Source organism: Bufo gargarizans, chromosome 3 (genome assembly GCF_014858855.1).
Source record: "Bufo gargarizans isolate SCDJY-AF-19 chromosome 3, ASM1485885v1, whole genome shotgun sequence".
NCBI classification, from domain to species: domain Eukaryota; kingdom Metazoa; phylum Chordata; class Amphibia; order Anura; family Bufonidae; genus Bufo; species Bufo gargarizans.
In genome coordinates, this window is record NC_058082.1 from 496,085,136 (window position 1) to 496,104,823 (window position 19,688).

Genomic DNA, 19,688 nt, shown 5'->3' on the forward strand with positions numbered 1-19,688 from the left:
CCATATACATTAGTTACAATGCTGTACTATCCTGTAAGTTCAGATATTTGTAAGTAAATTTGATGAGTTCCAAGGAAAATAATATAGAAACGTATTATGTCCTGTAGATGTACGATGACATACACAGATGTAGCAGAGCTGGTTTTAGTTATTTCCGTAGAACCGTACAGGAAAAGGAACTCATTTGTAAATAAACAATTTAGCCCTGCTACCTATGTACATTTATTGAAATCGTCATGTGTGAACATACCCCAAAAGAATATTGCAAGAATAATATTGGGAATAATCCAAGCAATGTCAGGGACTGTGTGACTTTTTAGTAGAACTACAAGTTCCAGCTTACTAATAATATACTAAATGTAACCGATGCATGCGGACCTATCTTCATTCCATGGTTTATATAGGACGCATAGCCCATAGGTATCCTGGGACTTACAGTTCTTCCATGTCTCCCCCAGCCCTAATCAAAGTTGTAGTTTTTGTCCCATTGCCAGCATTCCCCCATACGATTTTATGGTTATAGAATTAACCCTTAGATGACCCATTTTCAGAGTCGACACTTTAACAAAAAAAGCTACACGTAGGAAACCCCTGAAGTGATAATGAGCTTTTTAGTATAATACACTTTTTACAGCAGCCCAGTGAATCTTGAAGGTCATGTATTTAAAGTGCAGAGGATGTCGCTCTCTATGACTGTGAGAAGAATAAAAACAAATTTCTGGACTAATAGCTGCAACTTTTTTTTTCTCTCAAACTTGATCCCATTTGTTTATGCAGAAGACCAGCCCCTGGAGAGACTTCTTTTTTTGCACCTCGTGTAACATCTGACTGATCAGTGATACTTGAACAATGTTGCGCCCATGGAAGCAGTTCACAAACCGAGGGCTCATTAGGAAAAAAAACACATATGATGTAACCGATCTGAACAACAATGAACCCAAAAATGAGAAGCATCTCAGGTAAGAAGAATATCGCTGTCATGTCCATTCATTGTATCATGCCCTAAGAATTCTCCTGATCAGACGGCAATCACCGTCGTCACTCTCCAGTGATATCTTACAATGATTACTCACATTTCCTCACTTGCATTCATTCTCTGACTAGTCATTCAGTAATAACCTTTCTACAGTTTATGTTTTTCTGTGTAATAACCTATGCAGGTTGAAGATATTATTTCCTATTGTTATAGGATATGTATTCTGGTATAACCTGGGCATATTATATGTTATTGTCCATATTTTATACATTCTAGGCAATAGATATGCGATTAAAATCCAGATTCATGCAGTTATGTGGACTGTGAGAAAAGGGCGATCAATGGAGTTAGGCTAGGTCTACACGACGATAATCGTCGCCCCCAATGTCGCGCAACAATTTTAATAATGGCAGTCTATGGTGTCGCACTGCAACATGCAACATGCTGCGACTGCGACGCAACAGACACCATAGACTGCCATTATAAAAATTGTTGCGCGACATTGGAGCAACAAAATGTCGAGCGACAAATGTTGCAGTGTAGTTGTGCCCTATCTGTCAAATGATATCGTGTAGACCTAGCCTTAAGCATCTCATCCCTCATTCCTTCACAAATTTGTAGCATTAGGGCTCATGTCCACGAGCGTAAGCACTCAGTACTATCTTTGGCTGCATGTTCAAGTAAAACGATGTGCACGTGGCCAGTGCCGGTGTATTGTGGACCGCTATTTTCGGTCCACAGCATGGGCATTGAGCCCTTACACTTGTGGGCATGAACCCTTACTGTCACTCAAAGTTTCCATATGGAGAAAAAAGTTGCTACCTTGCAGTTAGAGATGAGTGAGTTTCTTATAATTGTATTCGGGTTAGTTGCGATCAGAACTTTTTGGGTCCCAAATTTAGAATTGATTCCCTCATAGTTAGGCCTCATGCACACGATCGTTGTTCTGGTCCCCATCCGAGCCGCAGTTTTTGAGAAAGATGTATGGGAGATCACCCCTATATATCCAGGAATGACAGGGCCTATAATTATAGAAGTCATATACATAGAGAAAGAATCATGGAGGACCAGCCCCATGTATTTAGAGAGTACAGAGTAAACTTGTCCATTAACCTGACACTTAAAGGGACACTTCCATTAGAAAGATATATGGTTTAAGTCAATATTCATAAAAGACAATTTTTTTAAGAATTTGTGGCTTTTTCAATATTAGCCTTCTGTAGCAGTGAGTACATATTATTAGGCTTCCGAAAAAGACAGATAATCCGTTTTCTGTTTACTGCTGGTGTGAGGGGAAGATGTTATCTGAAGTGTAATCTGCATGATAATAGTAGGAATAGAATTGGGATGACAGTACAATAGCGCTGTTGTTTTATATTTGGCCTAGATGAAGATGTCCACAGAAGAGCAATACACTTAATTATGCAATGTCTGATGCTCTAATTGACTCACTACAGGGGAATGGGGCTCTCTCCGGCCGCAGTGGGAAGAGGAAAGAGGAATTTAAAGAGCCAGGACAGAAAGTAGAATACATGGAGTGTCTTCTTAATATGTTAAATACACTGATGCAGGGATGTAGCTAAAGGCTCATGGGTCCAGCTTTGTGGCCAGGGGCAGGGAAGCACATGCTGACTGAGGCAAAAATTGAAACTGCACACTCCAACCCCACATGCCAAATTCTTGAACCAAGGCCTTTCCTCCAGCCAGAGGTGTAACTTAACCAGCACAAACTTTCTACAATAGCAGTGTCTTCTTATGCGTCACAAGTGTCTTTGGGCCCCCTCAGGCTCCTGGGCTCGGTAGTGACTGCTACCTATGCACCCCTATAGCTATGCCCCTACACTGATGCATGGAGGGGCCTACACTGACCATTTCTGATTCTTCCATTACCATGTTCATCTTAGCCAAATGGACATCTTTTATTCAATAGATCTATAGAGATGAGTCATTTCTAGTCGTAGCTGGCACCGTGTACCTCTGAGGGGAAGATAAAAGGTCAGGCAAGAAAGATCCCAGACAACGCTTGACTGTGGATTTACCAGGTCTTAGACTGCCAAAGTTGCCAGGATGTAGCTACAAAATCTAAAGTCTATGTTCATCAGCTTCATACCAAGGATGGTCTGTTTTCAGTTTAAGGGGCTCGTCCATTATGAAAATCAATAACCTACTGGGGCATGAAGAAGTCATAGCAGGTGATGAGCCACCGTAAAGAGGGGATCTTGCTCTGGAGGCGCTCCGAATTCCCTTTGTGCCATGTAATTCTGCAGTTTTTGCTACCATACTGTATATTAAAGGGTTGCCTTATAAAGACAGCCCTTGTCCACGTGCCCTAATTTTGGCTGACATTCAGTCTAGAGAAGCCTCTATCCAGTTATAATACATATCTTACTGGATAAACTCCTTACTTGTGGTTATTTTGTTCGCCTGTCACTTACCATTAAGAGGTGAAAGGCTGTACCTGTGACTTACAGACAACAAAGGGGAAGCTAATATCATATGTAAATCTCATCACAGATAACATAAAACATTTGAATAAAATAAAAATAAAAATAAAAATTGTGCCTGACCATATTACTGCTACTATTAACCACCCATGATATTTTTATTTTTTTAAAGTGAGTTGAAAGAAGAGGACACCAAATCCAATGGCACAAAAAGTGATATGGCCGAAATAAAAGTAGGATTACAAGTAAGTACTAAATGATCACCTAGTTTAGTCTGAGCTGGTTGCTATAGGTGGTGGCCCTGGCATATAAGATACATTAATGACATAAAGTAATAAAATATTTGTGTTTGTATCTTGATTATTTAAACGGTTAGCCCAGTAATAATATATCTCGCCTAGCCTGTGAATATGTATACGTAAAAATAACTTGTACAGCGGCTCACCCCTCCAAAGCTGTGGATAATTAACTATGCGTTGTGTTGAGTGCCAACTAACTATATACATTTATGATTATTGGGGGAGGGTCAAATCTGGGACTTCCACCGATCACAAGAACAGTGGAACCTGAGTCTCCTTTGTGAACAGAGCGATAGTGTGCATGGGTGACCACTGCTCCATTTACTTCTATTAGAAAGACAGCGGAAACGACACAGGCACTGAATGGAGTGGTAGTTGTGCATGCACATTGCTGCTCCATTTCAATAAGTGAGACCCCTGGTTATTGTGATCCGTGGGGATCCCAGAAGTCTGGCCACCAGCAATCATTTTTCATTATCTATCCTGGATAGGTGATACATTTTGTTCCTGGCCAGCCCCTTATCTCACAAAAACTGTTACTATGCAATGAATAGGGCAATGTAAATGAATTATTGCAATATACGGTACATGCAATGAAAAATATTGTATGTGCCATTGCATTTTGATCTCTGGTAGCAACCCTTGCTATCTCTAAATAAGCAGATAACTGAGCAGAAAAAAAAGTTGTGGCATAACCCCTTTAAAAATCCTGGGAAAAAGAACAAATGTTAGGAGTTAAACTGAATACTGAATATTTTTTAGATATCGCATCCATTTCCTATGACAAACATTTGAAGGATGAATCGTTGGGAAGGTAGAGACATTTTGAGACTACCCTTTTCATCCAGGACTGGATCAGGAGGCCACTTGATCCAAAGGTGGTAGAAACCTCTGGACAGAAATTTCTAGAGTGACCCTCCTTAGTAACTGATGAGTTAGTTAAGCTGTTCATATGCATTAGATAATTTTCGCCAGATTCTGCTAAGGACGGCAGCATACACAGACAGTCTAATATACTTTGTTCATCTACAGTTGGAAACTGGAGGTTCCTTGGCGGTGGAGGCCCCTGGGCAATTGTTTGCCCACCCTACAATTATTGCTCATTTCATCTATTGTTCTTTTTGAATATTGACATTTAAAAATACCCTGATGGAAGTGACCCTTTAAAAGGAACTCACTGCCTTACATAAGTGGAACAACACATTTTCCAACATTGCCCATGATAAGATAAGATTACATCCTGATCCACCCTTATTCCACACATCAATTTAACCACCCTAAAATTCAAGCGATGCTAATCTTACTCTTCAAAGGCCATGTCTCTTCCCTAATTTGGAAATTGTGATAGTGCCACGACAGGGAAGACAATAAATCTTTCACTTATGAGCTTTCTATTAACCGTATTTGTGTCTTTCAGAAGGGTGCTCCGGAAAACCATGGTCATTCGTGCAAAAAAGTGGCTTGTCCCAAATATCTGAAGCTAAAAAACTATGAGAATGGAAAGATTTTGCAAGACACATTACATCTCAATGCAAAACAGGTAGGATGTCCTATGCCAAATTTCTCATTTCTTCCTTATTTCTTTTGACTACATTTGACATAATTGATTCAAATTGATACAGATTTGTGCACTCCATCGTGAATAGCTGATTACATGAAGAGTTATATCATGTCCCTGGGGATAAAATCAATCCTTCAGTCTTGGCGATGTTATCAATTCTGCCTTTCTCGTATGAGTTCATGTTGTAGAAACTTCTTGCACAATTCCGGGTGCCTCTGATCAACAGTATCACTTGGTATATTCCCATGGACAAATGTAGCAGGCATTCATTCTACTAAAAGGACCCAACCTATATTAGTCATTCTACTATTACCTCTTTTGGCTTTGGTGATGTTGCATTGTTGAATGTTTTTTCTGCTTTGGACAATCCCTTCCAGTTAGAAGGATCCCTTAACAATAGGTTGATCACAGGGTGATCTGTTTCTGGGTTACAAGTAATCATCTGTGATCATTGGGAGAACCAAGATGTATTCAGTCCCCCGTCAGGGCCCACCAGAGGGGAAATGAAGCATTACACAGATTTTAGTCATTCTGCTGTCTGCACAACCCCTAGGTTCTCCAGAGCAAAAAATGCTTATTGTAGCCATTCTTTTCTGTATTGGGGACTCCCCTTTATTTAATCCCTAATAAGTTAATTGAAATTGGCTTTCTAAGTAATCTCTCTCGGGAGTGGGTACCATCCAAATCCACCCAGAACATCCACCTACAAGAAGAGTACAAGGAACATGCCCCAAGCATAGTTCATGTGTGATAGATGCAGGTCCCAAAGAAAACTGGTTTGGGTCCCAGTGGTCAAACCCCTGCAAATCTAATAGTTATGCCCTATCCTGTGGCTTTAGAATAACTATCTAACCAGAAAACCCCTTTATGCCACGAACTCTCAGTCAAGCTTCAGATGTTTTCCCTTTAAGAAATTCCTCAAGTGTTATGATGATGACATAATGAATCACATTTCTCATTTACAGAGCCTCAGTTGCCAGTCATCTGTTTGTCATGGATCAATAATGAATCCTAAGTGCTACGTGCGAGGTCCAAGGGATAAGGCAATACCTCAGGATGTTCTATTACCTCAAGCAGTGGAGTTTATTAATCAATATTACAAGTCTTTCAAAGAGTAAGTTATCGTTATGAGTAGTTTGGTCCATTCTCTGTCCAGAAAGTCAGTACAGAGTCGTAACTTGAAGGTCCAGGGCTCCACTACAGTTCCTTCAACCTTCCATGTTCCATTTCTAAGACTTATGTGTCAGAGGGCAGGGTACCACTGCTACATCTGCACCGACTATATCTACACCCCTGAATAAATATAATTATATTTACTGTAAATTACATGTGTATTTAGTTTACTCTTTCATCAACCAATAAGACTACCAGGCTAAAGGAATCAGCAAGAAAAGCCCCTTAGGCCATTTCTCTATTATAATAACATGGAAATATTTAAATATCATTTTTCTCTCATTTATTTCAGGCCCCAAATAGAAAACTACCTTAATAGACTGGAAACAGTGACCAAAGATATTGAACATACGGGAACCTACCAGTTAACATACGATGAGTTGGTATTTGCATCGAAACAGGCGTGGAGAAATGCCCCCAGGTGTATAGGACGGATCCAGTGGAATAATTTGCAGGTAAATAAATCTTTAGTACTCAAGAATATGTCTTTTGGGTTCCCTTTATTATCAAATGCTAATCATTTGTGAAGATAGAACTGCCTTTGATGAGAACCTAGAAAATATCAGCAAAACAGAGACGTAATTAAAGCCCATGGACCCTGCTACAAAAGTTTGGCTTGATGCCGCCTAATACGCAGACCACCAAAATCTCACCCTGTATACATGTGTATGTATCATGTGACTAAGGGCTCATGCACACAGACATATTACGGCTTGCTTCAATTTGTATGAACCTGTAATATGGGTCCCATAACTATATTGCCGCACTGCAGTATGCCTCGTATAAGGCTTCATACACATGACTGTATCCAATTGGTGGTCTGCAAACCACGGATCTGCAAAATATAGATACCGGACCTAAGCATTCTGCTATTTTCTCAAACCTATCATTACAAATGGCTATTCTTGTCTGCAAAACGTACAAGAATAGGGCATGTTCTATAATTCGCGAAATGGCCACATAGATGCGGACAGCACACAGATGACGTCCTGAGCCTAAATTAATTCAGACCCTGGATCAGACCCCAAAATTAAAGCAGACCGTAGATCAGATCCCAAACCACACCAGACCTTAGATCAGATCCCAAATCCAGACCTCAGGCCAGATCCCTAAATTTAATGCAAACCCCAGACAAGACTCCTAAAGAATCCAGACCCCCAAACCAGACTCCAAAATCAACTTAGATTCTAGACCCCAAAAGAAATCCAGACTCACAGATCACAAAATCTGTTCAGACCCCACACCAGAACCCTCCATTTACATACAGCTGCTCATTCCCGGGTCAGGTTCTTTTCAGTTTCACGTACCAATACACTGGGTCTTGAAACTAATCTGGTAATTGTGATATTTATGCAGCATCTGAAGGAAGAGAATATCCAGCGCCAAGCATATAGATGAAATAAAAACTATTTATTGGATATACATAAAAAAACGGTGGTGCATTCCCACATAAAATTTTATGAACATCCAAATAACGTTTTTATTTCACGTTTATACTCGGCGCTGGATATGTCCTTCCTTCAGTTGCTGCAATACACCATGAATCTGGTCCAGGGTCTCTGTGCACCAAGCATCACTATGGACTTGTGAACTGGAATAAATCTAGGCGGTGAGCTTTTGTTTCCTTTTTGCTTGTTACGTGTGATATTTTTACCTAAACAAAAAATTTAAGTTTAGTATCAGCTGCATTAGGGATTTTGATTCTGCTTCCCTCCATTACATAAAAATAACAGGTATATAATCAGGAAACATTCTTAATTCGCCTCATGATGTCATGGTTGGGCATAAGATATTTAATTATTATCTGCTAAATTCCATGAATCCCATCTCATACTTTCCATTTAAGGTGTTTGATGCTCGGGACTGCAAGACAACTCAAGAAATGTTCCAGCTCATCTGTCATCATATAAAATACTCCTCAAATGGTGGTAATATAAGGTAATTTTATGTCTCCTTTTAAAATAGAGTTATCAAATTTTCTGTTGTGGTAGGTGCAATGTTTGTAAGATACGTAGCATGGTAAATATGTACCCGTCTTTGAAATTTCTTCTCTGCTGTAAAAATAGGCAATTGGTCTATAAATACAGTGATATTAAATTTATATTATATATTAAGATCTAATAGCCCTATTAATATCAATAGATTACTTAAAGGGGTTGTCCCACGAAAAATATTCAACAGTTTTCAAACCAGCACCTGGATCTGAATACTTTTCTAATTGCATTTGGTATAGCCACAGAGTTATTCAATAAAATGTATCTGTATAGCGCCATCTACTGTTTGTTCTTTTTCTTATTTCTTTGACCTGCTCACTGAGATAGCCACACATGCTCAGTTTCATCCTTCATCTGCCTCCTGAGCTGTGATAGGTAGAGCATGGACACGCCCCCTGAGCTGCAGCAGAAAGACACTCCCCATGAGCTGCCAGCTTGATATAAATCTAGCAGAGCAATGAATGGGGAGATCTCTGGATCCATGTGCTGGGTCTAGCTTTGTTAGAAAGGTGTTGTCATGGACTATACGGTGTCTGATTTGTATTTTTTACATTAATCATGGGATAACCGCTTTAAGCAAAACAGTGAAATTGGCATATATACGGTGGATGGATTTGCATACTGCCAACTGTTCAGTTTTAAGGGATCACATTTTTTTATTAATTCAGTTCATCTAAAAGAAAGAAAAATGAAGCAATTTTGTATGTTCGGTTTAAAGATCAGATTGTACAAGGTTTGTTTGTTGTATTTAACTATAGCGACAGATAGGTCTGCATAGGAGATGTGGACCCAAAAGGTAGATTTTTATTTAAAATACAGTATACATTACTATGCAAACTATGCATTGATCTATTGCTTTGTATACAGTACTTTTTGATTAAAAAATGCATAAGCCTACTCACCACGTCAAGGTGGCCTTTTTTGAGTGCGTCCCTACTCTCCATGTGGTGACTACCACCGCATCCACGGGCAGCGATACCTAGCAGTCCAACGGAGCCCTGCTGTTAGGCTAAGGACTCCTGGGCCCCACCAACCCACAGGCAAAGCCCCACAGAAACAGCAGCAACCACACAGAATTGCACCATATGCAGAGAGAATTTCTAACCAAAATGATTCCCTGAAAGTTACCTCAATTTTGGTATATGCAGCAGAGCATTATAAACATGGTTATAAAGTTGGATATACCATTTAAAGACCAAATGGACTGTGAACACTCTGGTAGAGTTCTGAATATAATGTTAAGTAACTTAGTAGTAACTTATAGTTTCCTTATATTAAGCTGTAGTAGAACTGAGTACATCTCAAATGACACAAAGATTTCTATTAATCAGTCATTTTTTAAACAATTGCAGGTAAACTACAGTATTTTCTAAAAAGGGGTTTTCTAAGGATATACTGTAGAATAGACCATCAATATCTGATCTGTAGTGGACGGAGCTGGTTACTACAATGCTGCTCCCATTCACTTCAAATGGAGAAGCGCTATAGTAAGCACCTCCGTCCACTGCTCATAATGGACAGAGATGTACGGTAGTTCTGGTGCTGACTTCTCCTGCTGGAGCTACTTCAGAACAGCTGATCGTTAGGGGTGTGGGGTCTCAAATATCAAAGGCCTATCCTGAGGATAGGCCATCAGAGTGAAAGATTGGGAAAACACCTTTAACCCGGTGGGTTCTCAAAGTGCATAAGACTCGACAAAGTCTTCAGTTATTTTGTTTTGTCTTCCCCATTCACATTCAGAGCTGCCTTTTAAGTTCAGCTGGCTAAGTCAGTAGCAAAGTGATTGATCCTAAAGGCAATGCACTATAATGCACTGTGTGAAAGTTAGTGTTTTCTCCATGAGACTATGTGTGGGGTCTGGTTTAAATGCTATATCTACCACAGTCAAACACAGCACATCCTCCTCTGCTCAGACATTGACCCAGCCAGAGGCTGGTGGAATATGTGAGGTCATGCCACCTGAAAGCCAAAAGGAAACCATGATGCTTCTCCATCTTTGATGAAACTCTTACATCTGTCAACCTGCCAATGTTCCATGAGAATGTTTCAAGATAATCATTAACCCAGTTTTCACTGAAATTCATATGAATTGTTCCATATTGTCTTTCTCTCAGGTCAGCGATTACCATATTTCCTCAGCGTACTGATGGGACACATGATTTCAGAGTCTGGAACAGCCAGCTGATTCGATATGCAGGGTATGAAATGCCCGATGGGGTAATCATTGGAGATCCTGCCAGCATAGAGTTTACAGAGGTATGTGACTGGAGGATATCTGCACACAAGAAATATTTTAGCAGTTATATTCATCCTCTGTATTACAAAAATGGAACTATAAAAATAGAAGTGATTGTCTACAGCCTTCTTCGTTCTTATTTGTGCAGCAAGAGTTTTTATTAGCTTCATGTTTTAATGCAATATTAGCGAATTGTGTAATAAGGATGGCAGCTCTACAAGGATGGCAACTGGGAAATGAGGAATAGTATTTTGAATATGGGACATCCTGATGATCTAGGGGGAAGGGTGGACCTCAAGTTTCTCGAGCTACTGTGTCCCCCTTCTGGGGGAGCCAAATATTGAACTCAGGGATGTTTTGGCAGCAACCTAGGCAATCACCAGAGCTTAGATGGGCAACCATAAGCTTGGGGCAAGAGCACTGATCTTTGATGTTTGCAGGGCCTTTAGGTCCTGACGGTTGGGGAACTGATCACAGTGGGTTTATGGTAGACTGCATCCTAGAAAAGTTTTTTTGTGATTGTCACAGGTTTTTTGCTTGTCAGTAAAAGAAAACATAATTTCTGTCCTTGGATAATTGTAAATGGGGTACTGAACACATTGCAGTTAGATTTGGTTTTAGGTTAAAGGATTGTTCAAGATTAGAACATAGGGACTTCTTTTTTGGAGAACCAGCTCCTCACATATCTATAAACTGTGTGTCTGATACTACAGTTAAGGTTCTTTTACTTGAATGAGGCCAAAATGCAATACCAAAAACTGCCCATGACCAAGAGTGGTGCTGTTTCTAGGGATAAAAAGCAAACCTCTTTATCTGATCTTTCTTCCCCTTTGTGCATTAAATTGTAGAACTGGATTTAATATTAATGTGATATTTATTATGAATTCAGTTAATTAAAAACATTAGAAGCCATTTTTTTTATGACTGAGAGGTACAGGCTTAGATTTATAAACCATTGTTTTAAGTAGTACTAATCCAGTGTATAAATATGTGGTGGGTGGGGAAGGTTTAAGGAAATACTGAAGATGACATTATGTCATACATTTCATAATTCAATCTTAACTATTTTTCTAGCTATGTATGCAGCTTGGATGGAAGCCAAAATATGAGCGATTTGAGATTCTCCCTCTGATACTGCAGGCAAATGGAGAGGATCCAGAATTATTTGAAATACCTAGAGATCTAATACCTGAAGTTATAATGGAGCACCCAAAGTAAGAGATGGTTATAATTCAAATCAGTTGAAAAACTGAATATTGTATAATTTTGTGATCAGATATATCATGTATCTATGTATGAAAGCAGAGAGATCGATATATGCCTGAATAAAGGCGTAGCACTCCATAGGCATCCTTGAATAGTGAGTATTTTTTGTTTACCCATGTGAACACTTTCACTCAGTGGAGCATTTTTTCAAGCTAGATAGATAGACAGGTAGATGATAGATAGATAGATCGATAGCTAGAGAGATAATGTCTGTGATCATAATGCCCCTGTAAAATGCTGTGGAATATGTTAGCACTATATGAGTAAATAATAATAATGATAAATAGATATAAAAAAAATTCACTGCACTCCCCAAAAAAGTTCAGTAGTAGTGTTCTTTAATAACCAGTGTATTGGTAGTTAGGAATGCTACTACTGAGCTTTTTTGGGGCGTGCCGTGTATTTTTTTCCGTATTTATTTGGAGACATGATCATGTCTGCAGCTGCTGCTACACATCTTTACTTAAACTTAGCGGTGCAACTCTGATTTTCTGTTTTTGGATAGATTGATAGATACTGGACAGTTAGATGATTGCTAGATAGATAGATGTTCTATAGACTAATCCAAAAAGGATAAGAGAAGCTCATCTGTATATGGCCCATTATATGCTCCCCCTACTCTCTATTTATTTAGGGTTCTTTATTAATGCTGCTATTATGGATTGTTGTAAACAGCCTAATTTGAGATGAATTTTTGAGTCACATTCTGTATAGAATTCTGCTAAAGTACAGTATATTAAAAGATGGACTGAATTTAAAGTGCACACAGCATGCTGTATATAATATGACTATCAGACCCTATAAGCGTCCATTGCTCAGCCCCCAGACCTGTAGTTGGGGTGTGTGGTACGCTGCCTGCTCCAAACTGTTCAATTGTTTGTTGCAGTGTGTAATAGGAATGGTAATATTTAATAGCAGCAATGTTCATCTGAGTAAGTGTTTGTCTTATTTTCAGATTTGAGTGGTTTAAGGATCTCAACCTGAGGTGGTACACGCTACCTGCAGTTTCTAACATGATGCTCGAAGTTGGAGGCATTGAATTTCACAGCCTGCCCCTTTAATGGCTGGTACATGGGGACAGAAATTGGTGTTCGAGACTTCTGTGATGTTCATCGGTACAATGTGCTGGAGGTAACTCATACGTGCATTCATACAATGGTTGGTTTGTTCTGAGGTCTGAGGTTAAGGGTTAAGCATTTCATTTTTAGAGTAAGAAACCTTTGCAGCAGAGATGACTGAGTGCGGCCATGGGAAAGTAGTCTAACAGGAACTGACACATAGTCCACCCATTTCTTGTGTGCTGTGAAACTAAGTTAGTTTTTTTTTGTCATTACTTCTGATCAGCCTGTGTCTTCAGAAAATGACCTATAGTTTAAATCACGTTTTTATGTTTAACATATTTTTAAATAATTTTTAATGATGTTATTTTAAATTTTCAATGGCAATATCTATATTTAAACAAAAAAGTTAAATCCTGCGGTTTTCGCACTGGTCACTAAGCCTAATAATAGGCGCAACTTATTGGTCTGTACAGATCACTTTACTGCAGTTACCTGCTTATCTGTCATTCTGAATCTGCCTGTAATGATATTACGTCTGAGTATAGATAACACAGGATCCAACATTCAAATAGGATTCTCAAATATTATCTACTATTCCCTTGTACAATGACCTCTGCACAGGTCACAGAGCATGCCTAGAAGACTCTCCCATAGAAGTCAATGAGGTCCCCTCCTGACCATTGTGTCTATGGTCCATGTGGCTGCCGTAAAGCTATTTCTTAATGCTTTCTAAATGCTGTTAAGAACAGCTCAGGCAAGATGGCCGCCCCAATAATCATGTTCAGTAAAATACATTTCCTTTAAATCTGCAATAGTGAAATGAAGGCACATGTAGCCTGTTATACTTTCCTGCTCCCCGCCGCTCTGATCCTTTGCACGGCCTCCTCTATGTCCATGTTACGGTCCCTTGATTATTTTCTTCCAGCGCTGCCTGGACATGGTCACATGCCCTGCTGCAGCCAATGATTCGACTTTAGAGGTGATCTAGCCATGTCACTGCTGAAGCCAGTCATTGGCTGCAGCAGAACATGTGACCATCCCAGAAGAAATCTTCTGTGTAGGGAGGCAGGCTGTGGGCACTTGGTTAAAGCTCAGCATTCTCTCATCATCATCATCTGACAATCCCACTCTTGGCAAGCCTGAGTAAAATAACTTTAAAGGGGTTATCAGAGTTATTTCGGCCAACTGCCTGTATGTTGTTAAAAAAATAATTTTAAAAATCTTTAACTCAACTCCCCGCCCCCTCCAATCCAGTGCCGCCACTTAGTCCCCTACCTGCCGGGCTGCAGCATTGAAGTCCTGTAAACCGTTGCAGTCACTGGCTTCAGCGGTTTATAGCACAAGGCTGCTGAGTTCATTACATCACTATTGCAGTCCTGCAGAGACTGGGAAGGGGAGTAAAGGATATATATTTTTTATTATTTTAATAACATCTATGCAATTAGACCATTAAGAAGCTAACTGTTGAATTATTATTCAGATCTTCTTTATGTTTGTATCTACATTTGAGAAAAATATCTAATATATAACAATGTGACTTTCCAGGAAGTTGGAAGGCGGATGGGTTTAGAAACTCACAAGCTTGCGTCTCTGTGGAAAGACTACGCAGTTGTTGAACTTAATTTAGCCGTTCTATACAGCTTTCAGGTAAGTTCTGCCATTATGGGCAAGTTCAAGTCAATATACTTTATGTATTAAGCTTAAATAATCTATTTTCCATAAAAATAAATAAAAAATTGCTGTCACTGTACAGTGTACAATTAGGATTCATGCCACAAGGCTGTGTACAAAACTACGACCTTTGGCCTATGACCGGTGAGGACTCATCTCCTAAATTGCAATGGAAAATGTAAACATAACTTTTGATTGTGCAGTAAATAAAAGCTCTTTTCATGATTATTGGGCCAATTCTCTCCCCCTTCCCCTTGTTTGCTAAGAGTCCTGCACAGGTTCTAGTTACCAAAGGGAATGGAGCTAACTCTTCTCTCCAAGGGCCCCATAGCATCCTTATAGTCTGGCTCTCACAGCCTCATTGGCATTCTGCACCTCCTTGAAAAAACAGCAACAAGGGGGTCTCTAATTATCATGTGCGTAAGACTCTTTTTTGGATAAGACATTAAGGGGGTACTCCTATATAGTAGTGAGACCCTCCTGAGTCTATTCCAAGTGAGCTGTGCTACGCTGTTTCCGTAACCCCCATTCACTTGCATGGGTGCTATGGAAGCAGCATTGCAAAGCCCACTTGGCTGCGTCCATAATTGTGACCACTGTGACCACCACTGGCTGCGACATCCAGATTAGATGGAGGTGGCTGTATTCTAGAGATAGGTGTGGGTGTCAGAGGTTGGTCCTGCATCTGTCAGACATCTATGGCGTATCATATGGATCAGATGGAGATACCCCTTTTTAGTTACGGAGTAGCCATCGGTAAGTGGTATTGTGCAGTTAGTCTTCTTCCTTTTAAAGGAAAATTATTCCCAGAAATGTCTAAAGGCTCCCTTCTTAGCTGGTTGTTCCTAGGATATGGACCACTCGGGTCATCAATTTTGACCTCATTCTAAATTGGCTTCCTGTAGCTCCCATCGTGATACAGATCGTAGAATGCATAGGCCATAAACGTCAGAAGCAGTTTGTTCCAGAAAGACTCCAAATGGATGTAAAATATACAATATGCTGTATATTTTGTATATTTGGGTAGGATGGTCAATCTTGGAAAAATCTAGCAAATCTTAATGACAGGGACAGATTGCTGAAATGATCTATCAAACGGATGCAAAGTTCTTATATAAAACAATTTCTATATTTTAGAAAAACAATGTGACCATAATGGATCATCATTCTGCTGCCGAGTCTTTCATGAAGCATATGGAGAATGAATACCGGTTAAGGGGAGGATGTCCAGCAGATTGGGTCTGGCTTGTTCCACCAATGTCAGGAAGCGTTACTAAAGCGTTTCATCAGGAAATGCTCAATTACATTCTGAATCCATTTTACTACTATCAGGTAGGAGAAAAGTCTACTCTTTTACTACTAAGAGGAACCATCACCTCTCGAGACATGTCTGTTTTAGTAACCACTTGTATTTTCCTATGTAATAACAACTCTTATTTCTTCTAAAAATTTATAAATGGATTGTCAGGAGTCTTCAATAAAGGTCCATCTGGATCTTACCATTTGGAGGGGGGGGGGGGAGGAATGGGTCCCGGCATAGTCTGACACTGGCAGCACTGATTGGATAGTTTTAGACTGTGCAGGGACACATCCACAACTAGTAACACCCAGCTGGACCTTTATTGCAATCTTCTGGCAATTCATTCAATAAGTTCTAGAAGGAATAATAGAGAAATAGCACATGAAAGTTACATGAAAATATACTCCAGAACTGTTATTACATGGGGAATGCTAATACTCAGTAAAACAGACATGTCAGGAGAGGTGACAGGTCCTCTTTAGGAAAATATATTACAGTTGTATTTACAGTAAACAACCACTGATTTTGTTCAGCAGAATCGTAGGTTGAAGCTTGTCACTTTCTACAAAATATTTACCTGTACATTTTTATTAGCTTATTGATAATGAAACGTAAAACATTTTTTCAGATTGACGCTTGGAAAACTCACAAGTGGCATGACGAGAGCCGTAAACCAACGAAGAAGGAATTCAAACTGAGTGTTATTTCCAAGTAAGAGTTACGATTTTTAACCCAGATATCTGAATAGGAACCCAGCCTTTCCACTTGTAGTGACATGAAACGCCTCTGTTACCATTTATGACAAGGGAGATTTCAATATTGTAATGATGGAGCAAGCAGGCTGCTGAAATGAGATAACTGTAAGAGCCCACTTGGTTGGTGGACATTGCAGAAGAAAACATTGCTGGACGCTTAGGAAACATCTGCTAATCCTGTTATAGAAATGGGCGATAGGTTGCTCTGACATGTTTTGCTAGTTGCATACATTATATGTTTAATGTACATTTTGTATTTGTTATTTTAGGGCAGTTCTTTTTGCTTCAGCACTTATGCGGAAAACTATGGCTGCCAGGACGAAGGCAACTATACTCTTTGCAACTGAAACTGGGAAGTCTGAGACATTTGCAAAAAAGTTGCACATGTTATTCAGCTATGCCTTTAACACTAAGGTAAGAAACCTATAGTATCCTTACATGTGCTGTTATATGGAATAATGGCATCTGTCAGCAGTTTTGTACCTATGACACTGGCTGACCTGTTACATGTGCATTTGGCAGCTGAAGGCATCTGTGTTAGTACCATTTTTATATGTACCCGCATTGCTGACAAAAGTGATGATTTAATATATGCAAATGAGCCTCAAGGAGCAACGGGGGCGTTGCCATTACACCTAGAGGCTCTGCTTTATCTGCAACTGCCGCACCCTCTCCAATTTAACAGGGCCAGGCAATGTAAACGTGATCACGACTTTCTGGTCCTGTCAATCAAAGTGCAGAAGGCATTTTTATCAGCAATGCGGGCACATATGAACCTGCTTCTTGTGACTTTCCAAGCAAATGTCTTTCTACTGTCTCCTTCCATGATCTCTCTTCATCATCCACATTAATCATTAACTGCAAATTAATAATTACCCCCTGAGCTGCTACACCTGGTATTCAAGAAGTAATGTCCATAGTGCCCATTCTGGGCAGAAATCCATGGTGGTCAGATCCATGGTGATCAGTCAAATGCAAGAAGGTTAGCTTCAACTGAAAAGAGTCTCAGCTGGTCTATTCACATGGTGATAACTGAGGAGAACCTGACAGCAAAAACGGCATGGGGTTGTACTGAAGTTACCTCTATTTCCATTTTAAGAATTAAATCACCAATAAAATCATAGATAGTTTTTGCAGCATCACAGTGTGAAGAGAGCCTTAACAGCTATTCTATAGAAATAAGATCAATATTTTAATGATCACTGTAGGAACATATTGTATAGAAGTAGTTTTAATAAAATGGTTAACATTGCAGGTGGTCTGTATGGAAGATTACAATATTGGAAACTTGGATAAAGAATCTCTTCTCCTGGTGGTTACAAGTACATTTGGGAATGGCGACTGCCCTAGCAATGGAGAGGTGGGTGTAATATATCTGGTTTAGACTTTATAGTGGAAAAATGGCCAACTCTAAGGCAATGAGGAACCCATAGGCGACAGATATTTATACCAATGCACCTACAAAAATAAGATTAGAAAAGATAGATAGATAGATAGATAGATAGATAGATAGATATGAGATAGATAGATAGATATAAAGATAGATTTTAGATATATATGAGATAGATAGATAGATAGATAGATAGATAGATAGATAGATAGATAGAAAATAGATAGAGATAAGATAGATAGATAGATAGAGATAGTAGATAGATAGATATGAAGATAGATAGATATTAGATAGATAGATATAGATAGATAGATATGAGATAGATATGAGATAGATAGATATGAGATAGATAGATAGATAGATAGATAGATATTAGATAGATAAATAGATAAGATAGATATGAGATAGATATGAGATAGATAGATAGATAGATAGACAGACACAGAGATAGAATGACAAGGACAATCTAGCTTTACATTACTGCACTAGTAATGATGTTGATTTGCCTGCTGTTCTGTCTTCATACACATTCACACAATGTGCAGTCTGACACTCAGCATAAATCATTCCTGTCTTCCAAATAAGAGGACTGTTATTTGTAGTCTAACTTGTTTATTTGTCAACAGGTCGTATATATGTGATTGATTGATTATATACAATTGATTAATTGATTGGTAAAACAGGATTGTTTGGTAAAACTACAAGAATACAAATAACATGTATAAGTATCAAGCATGGATAGCATATACTATAACATTTGCATTGACATTCAAAGCACATGGTAAAATGGCTGCCTATACATAGGATTACATGTCTAGCTAACAGTAGTAACTCTCCCTGAGTAACAAGTACAACTAACCGAACAGCTCTGCATAACATGATGTCCCTGAAACAAAGGTAGATCTCTTACCAGATATACTTTTACAAGGATGGTGGAGTTTGAGAAGGAGACATGAATAGGACAGCTCTGTAATGTGTCCTGGAGACTTCTCTTTCCCAGAATGTTTTGCACTCCCACAATGCATTGCACCTCCCACAATGCAGTAGCCTTTGTAACAGAACAAAGACTACTGCATTGATGGTGCTAGATGGTGCTATAACCACACTTCAGAAATACCAAGACTGAGGTAAACATGATCTGAAATGGTTCTCTAACCCAGCTGGGCAGAACACCTGCGCTCTCTAAATATTTTTATTTTATTTTATAGAAATTCAAGAAATCAATTTTCAACTTGAAGAAATTGCAAGACAAATTCAGGTATAAAAGCCTACAGAAACACTGCACTGGGTAAACTGCTGTAACTCCTAAACAATACAGTAATGTAGAACATATGAAGGGATAATTAGTATTATTTAGTACAGTGAAGGAACAGACAGATGTTACGACAAGCACAGACAGCCGAAACCTGCTTACCCATGGTGGTCAGTGGGTGAGCAATTTTGAAGGTAATGCCTATGTTTGAGCTGCAGAATCATACTGCGGGTGGGATGGGTTACAGTTGCCTGCGCTTGTTGAAATGTGTGCAGACAGATATATTCTCTTATAGTGTATTAGTTGAGAA

The 19,688-nt window shown here is 39.2% G+C and overlaps 1 pseudogene; it reads left to right on the forward strand.

The window, feature by feature from the left end:
- The first annotated feature begins 825 nt into the window (after positions 1-825).
- LOC122932513 overlaps positions 826-19,688 on the forward strand; it is a 33,581-nt pseudogene continuing 14,718 nt past the window's right edge.